This window comes from Camelus ferus, chromosome 22 (assembly GCF_009834535.1).
Source record: "Camelus ferus isolate YT-003-E chromosome 22, BCGSAC_Cfer_1.0, whole genome shotgun sequence".
NCBI classification, from domain to species: Eukaryota; Metazoa; Chordata; class Mammalia; order Artiodactyla; family Camelidae; genus Camelus; species Camelus ferus.
The window spans coordinates 14,829,443-14,835,471 of record NC_045717.1 but is presented as its reverse complement, the minus strand read 5'-3'; the positions used below and the strand labels follow the sequence as shown (position 1 = coordinate 14,835,471).

Here is a 6,029-nt window from a genome sequence, read left to right as displayed (position 1 = left end):
GTAAACATTTCTGAGTTTCAAAAAACTGCCCTATAACAACCTAGCTCTCATCACACTGACTTGTGATGAATTATTTCCCTGACTTTATTTCCCACGGGACAACGAGCCCCATGAGAGAAGGGGCTTGTTTACCATGGTAACCACCACACATCGGACCTAACGTTCTCTAAGTCTTTGTGAAGTGAACTGAATTCCAGTATTTATTTTGCCAATACAAGGAGGACAGGAAAGACCTGACTCCTGGGCTGACAGGTTCCAAGTCTGTTTAGAATGGATATTTTCAAGGAGGAGCAAGTCACTGGCACTGCCCTCTTGAAAATCTCATTGCAGATGCCCAAGAGAGGACTCAGAATTTCTTTCTAACGCAGACCATGGTTCTGCTTTGGGAGTTGCCCTGATTTCAGTCTTGGTTGAAGGGCATTTCTGCCCAGTTGCTAATTCAAGCAGGCAAAAGAGTGAAAAGTCCTAAAAGTTCTCCAGGTCCACAGAACCCCTCCTGTCGCCTCCTCACCAAGGCCCACAAACCTGCAGAAGAGGGGTGCGTATGCGTGACTCCCTAGGGGAGCTGTGTCTGTTCTCCAAAGCAACCATCGTCTGCCAAGCGGATAACTGTGATGATGAGGTTGGCAGAGGTGCCAGATGATGTCTCCTTGTCCCAGAAGAAAAGGAGCAAATGTGCTAAGTGAAAACAAACAATGAGAAAGTCCATTTGAAACCTATAACCTGCGCGATTCAAAATTGGAAGTGGGACTCAGGATCTCACTCTCCCTTGCAAATTTGGAAATTCTACCTAACTTCTGTGAGATTCTCCAATGTGGCCAGCGCAGCCGGAGTTGGCTGGACTCCTGGGTGCAATGCAGAGTCCATCTGTTTGGTCACTCTGTCTGGTGTGGCCTTGGAGAATGAGTTGTGTGCACGGGACAGGTTCCAGTGAAATCTGAATTTCCTAAATACATTGAAAATGTAGCTGTGAGTCCTAAATTCAATAAGCCCTAAGAGTTAGGGATTCCTACTGTGTCCCCCTAACTTTTTCAGCCCAAATACAACAATGGTTTAAAGGAACATACAGATATGCTCTGCTGTAAGGCTGATAAATCTAGCTTAGCAAAATGTCTGGTTTAGAGTAGGAATTTAAAAACCATTTCCTTATGTGTATGTATATGCATGTCTGGGACATTGTGCTGCGCACCAGAAACTGACACATTGTAACTGGCTGTACTTCAATAAAAAAAATAAAATCCATTTCTTTAATAATAATAGTAGTAGTATGTTTTTTCTATTACTATGCGTCAGGTGATACGCTAAGAACTTTTCTTTTTCTTCTCTCTCTCTCCTCCCCCTTCCTTCCTTCCTCTCCCCAAATATCACTGAGTTCCCTGTACACATCCATCCCATGACTGAGACATGGTGCTGTGCACCAGAAATTGACACATTGTAATTGACTGTACTTCAATAAAAAAGAAGAAAGAAAGAAATCAGGCAACCTGGCTCCAAAATTCAATCTACAAATACCAACATAAACCCAGACATCATCAACAGCATCTTAGAATCATCCCTTTTCACACATGCAACCCATCCAACCACTCATCAGTCCACATCACCATCCCCAACACAGAATACCAGATACCAGCATGGATATGGGAGTCCAAGCCAAACAAACCCAGTTTAAAATCTCAGCTCTGCCTTGACCGGCTATGTGATCTGGGAAAGACATCTAATTCCTTAGGGCTTTCGTTTTCTCATCTGTAAAATGAGACTAATAATAGCACTTCCCCCCACTTCTTAGGGTGTAGTGAGGATTAAGTGATGTCCTAACTGCCCATGCTAAGTCCTCAATAAATTCTTCACTTCAAACCAAACCAAGCTAAATCCCCACTGCATATTTCACTTACCACAACCCATCAGTCCCTCCTCTCTCCTTCCCCGCTGTTATCTGGGTTGCAGATCCATCCCCACCACCACCACCACCACCACCACCACCACCAGAACTGCTGAGTCAGACTCTTCACATGGAATCTGGAAAGTTGCACTTCAAAGCGATCTTCCATTGTTTCTAATGCAAACTAGAGTTCAAAACCATTGAAACGGACCCTGAACCAAGATACAAGAGGACCTCTGTAGATCTCAGCGTTGGCCTCAGAAATTGCATATACATTTGCAGCGGTAGGGTTACATGAGCTCTGGGGTCTTTCTGATGCTATTTTGCTGGTGTTACAGTCAGGGTTTTGTTAGGACATGAATCCTGCACTGCTATTGCTCATCTTCCGTGTTCTCCTGCTCATGCGATGTTCCCATGTGGCTTTTATGCAAAGAACCATAGCCCAATGGCTTTTAAAGTGTTACGATGGGTGACAACTCTCAGCGCACAATTGTAGCAAAAGCTAATTTGACTCGCCTGTTTAGGTTCAAGTCCTAACATTTAATTCATCTCAGTTTGACCCTTCAGTAGGCATTTCAAATGTAATAATGCACATAAGCAAACTCATGATCTGTCCTCTAAATCTGCTCTTTCAATAACCTTTCCCATTTTGGCACAAAACTATATCCATCCTTCCAGTTGCTCAGGCTAAAAACTTAGAGAGATCATTTCCTCTTCTATTTTTTTTTTTTTACATGACCCATATCAACAAACCATGTGATTTTATCTTCAAAACATATCCAAGATACGACCTCTCAGCCACTCTTCTCTCATCACCCTGAACTGAACCCTCATCGTCTTTTGCCTGAGGTATTGCAAGAGCTGCCTAACAGGTTCCCTTGTTTCTGCCGGTACACACTCCCCAAACTCTATTCTTACGGAGCAGCCAGAGAATTCTTTAGAAACTTAGATCAAGGTATCTGTGGCAGGCTGAATGATGGCCTCCCAGACTTGTCCAGGTCCTGATTCCCAGAACCTATGTGTGTTACTCTATATGGCAAAAGAGATGTCACAGGTATGATTAAGTTAAGGATCTTGAGATAAGGAAATTACCTTGGATTATCTGGAAGGTCTGATGCAAGTACAATGGTCTTTATTAAGAGGATGCTGGAGTAGTCAGAATCAGAGGTGAAAGTGATGGAAGCAGGGATGAGGACAATGTACTCTGAAGATGGAAGATGGGGCCACAAGCAAAGGGATGCAGGTGGCCGCCAGACCCTGAAAAGGGCCAGGAAATTGAGTCTCTCTTCACAGCCTGCAGAAGGAACCAAGCTCGCCAGACCTTAACCTCAGTCCAGTAAAACTGCTTTCAGACTTCTGACTTCCAGAACTGTCAGAGAATAAATCTGTGTAGTTTCAAGCTGTTAAATTTGCGGTCATTTGTAACAGGAACAACAGGAAACTCAGACAGCTCCCCCTTTATTCCCTCTCTCCCCGAGTAAAACCCCAAGTCACCACAATGACCTACAGGGCCCCACACAACCTGCTCCCTGACGTCCACCTTGTGACCCTGACCTCACTTCTTATCACACTCCCCTTTGCTCCGCCTTTCCAGACACTTGTCCTCCTTGCTCCAGACACCCAGACACGCCCCCCTGCCCTTCGCCTTTGCTCCTATCCATACCTGGACTGCTCTTCTCCCAAAATCATCCCATGATTTGACCCTCCCTTCCCTGGATGTTGCTCTGCTGTCACCTTCTCAGTGAGGGCTTTCCTGACCACACTACTTGGAATCAGAATGCATCTCCTTTGCACCCTTCCACTCCTCGTCTCACTTGCCTGCCTTATTTTTTTTTCCCAAAGAACTTATCACCATCTGGCAAACTCCAGTTTTACTTATTTATTTACTAGAATGTAAGATTTACTTGTATTTGCTTTGAACACTGCTATAGACAGTACTGATCACTGGGATATGCCAAGCCCTAAGATAAAAAAAGTGTGACTGTTAGGTTTTTCATAGTTTATTTAGTAACTCTGTCTTGCAGTTCTTTCCCACAGATCTAACATGCAGTTCTGTGAGTAAAGGAAACCACAGAGTCACTCAATGGGGCGTTTCCAATGATGCAGGTCTACGGAAAGCACCCCATCGGGATAGACCTCAACCTGTTCTGCTCTTAAAGTTGGCATTGAGGCAGCCTCCTTGGGAGACCTGCTGATTGTGTTACAAATAGGGGTTTGACAGGGAGCAGATGAGGGCTTTTGAAAACACATGTTCAGTGAAGAGGGAGGTCACTAAGTGAAATCAACACAGGTTCTGGGCCTGGCTCAGATCAAAGCACCTGGGGAGCGGAATCCCTGGGAAGGTCATATAGACGCACCTGCTAATAACCTTACACGCCTTCATCAACCTCCAGGCCTCCGAGCATTCCCGCCATGAGGGCCCTTCCTCAGCCACTCCCATGATCTTTCAGAGTTTTGGCCTCGTCTAGCGTCCTCGCGTATTTTTCTTCCATCCTCCCCCACCGTCTCTCTGCCCTGACATTATCTGGTGGATAATCCTGGCAGCTGGTCCCATGCGGTGCTGCTCTTGGTCGTCGCAGAGCATTCGGCGCTAGAGTCTCTTCCTGCAGCTTTTATCCCTGATGGTGGGGGGACTGGATGCCAGGTGACACCAGGTAGAACAGATGGCCTCATTTTTTGCCTAATTCCTATTTAAAGTCAGGTTCTTCTCCTCTGAGGTCATGGCTATGAAAAGCCCCTCCTCCTAAGCATGGATATTTACTTACACTAATTATCCCTGGACTCAGGTTTGCCTTGAAGGAACATCGAGATATCATTAAAATTTCTTTAAAAAATGGACTTATTCTATAAATTAAAAAGACACGTGGTAACATAAATTCTAAAACTGTACAGATAGGTACAAAATAAAAGGTAAAAGTCTCTCCTTTCTCACCTCCCTTAATGGCCACTGATAAACTTTGTTGCACATCCACTCAGAAATACATTTATACCTGCATCTGTATCCAGCTGTCCTTTTTCTAATTCTCAGCATTGGGGTACCACTCTGTATACTATTCCACACTCAGCTTTTAATTTTTATTAATAATTTACCTGGGAGATAATGTCATATAAGTGGTATAATCTTACAGTCCAGCCTTTCACTGACAATATACTATTTTATCACATAAACGCACCAAGATTGATATCTCATGAGGCCCCCACAGATGGACACCTGGGTTATTTCTAGTAATGATCATTAGTTTTGCTATTATAAACACTGAGGTGTGCTCATCCCTGGACTTGGTCCACTTCTGCACATACCTAATAGTTTCTTAGGCTCTGTTTCCCTCCTTCATGCTGCTAGCTATCTTTTAGCACCTTACCCTGCTTTATTTTCTGTATAGCATTTGATGTTATCAAAGCTAACCCATCTATTTCTATTTCTTTCCTGCCCCTCCCCTAAATTAGAACATTAAGTGTCACTAGAATTGGCAGTGTTGTCTTAGTCACTTAGTCTGCATTACCCTGGCCCTGGGCCAGGTAGAACATGGCACATGGTGGGTGCTCAGTAAATCCCTGTTGAATTAAAAACAAAATGAACCCCAACCTATCTGGCAGAATGAATTTTCCTGCTTGTAAACAAAAAAAAAAAAAAAAAAGCTACAATGCAAACTGGCTTAAGCAGAAAGGAAGTTTATCTCATGAAACTGGAAGCCTAGCATTATGGAACGTTCCAGGCATTTTTTTGAACAATGCTTGAGTAACATCCCCAAGGACCCAAATTCTTCCCATCTTTTTATTGTGTCATCTTCAGTCTGGACTTAATTTTATGGATGGCTCTGTGCTCAGAGATGGCTGCGGGATTTATAGGCCTCACCTCCAGACATGATAACGTCCAGGGGAAGAAAGTAAATTGTTTCTTTCAGTGTTTCTTTCCTAGGGATAATAAATCCTTTAGTGGAAGTCCGCAGAAGACTATCCACCAGCAGTTTAGCGGCCAAATGGGTCACATGCACATTTCAGAGTCATGCATAAACAAGAGATGCGGAATTAACTGGTCTGGCTCAGACTAACACTACACCTTGAATGGAACTGAGACAGAGGAGTCATCTATAAATGTCCATGTGACTGGAGCTCTGGAGTCAAACCAACAGCCCTGGATTCCAAACCT

General features: G+C 44.0%; 1 non-coding gene across 1 annotated transcript; it reads right to left on the bottom strand.

The window, feature by feature from the left end:
• Positions 1-3,890: 3,890 nt before the first annotated feature.
• LOC116659163 lies at positions 3,891-4,021 on the bottom strand. The gene has a single exon (XR_004314445.1). It is a non-coding gene; the product is annotated as a small nucleolar RNA SNORA18 (small nucleolar RNA).
• Between the last annotated feature and the right edge of the window lie 2,008 nt (positions 4,022-6,029).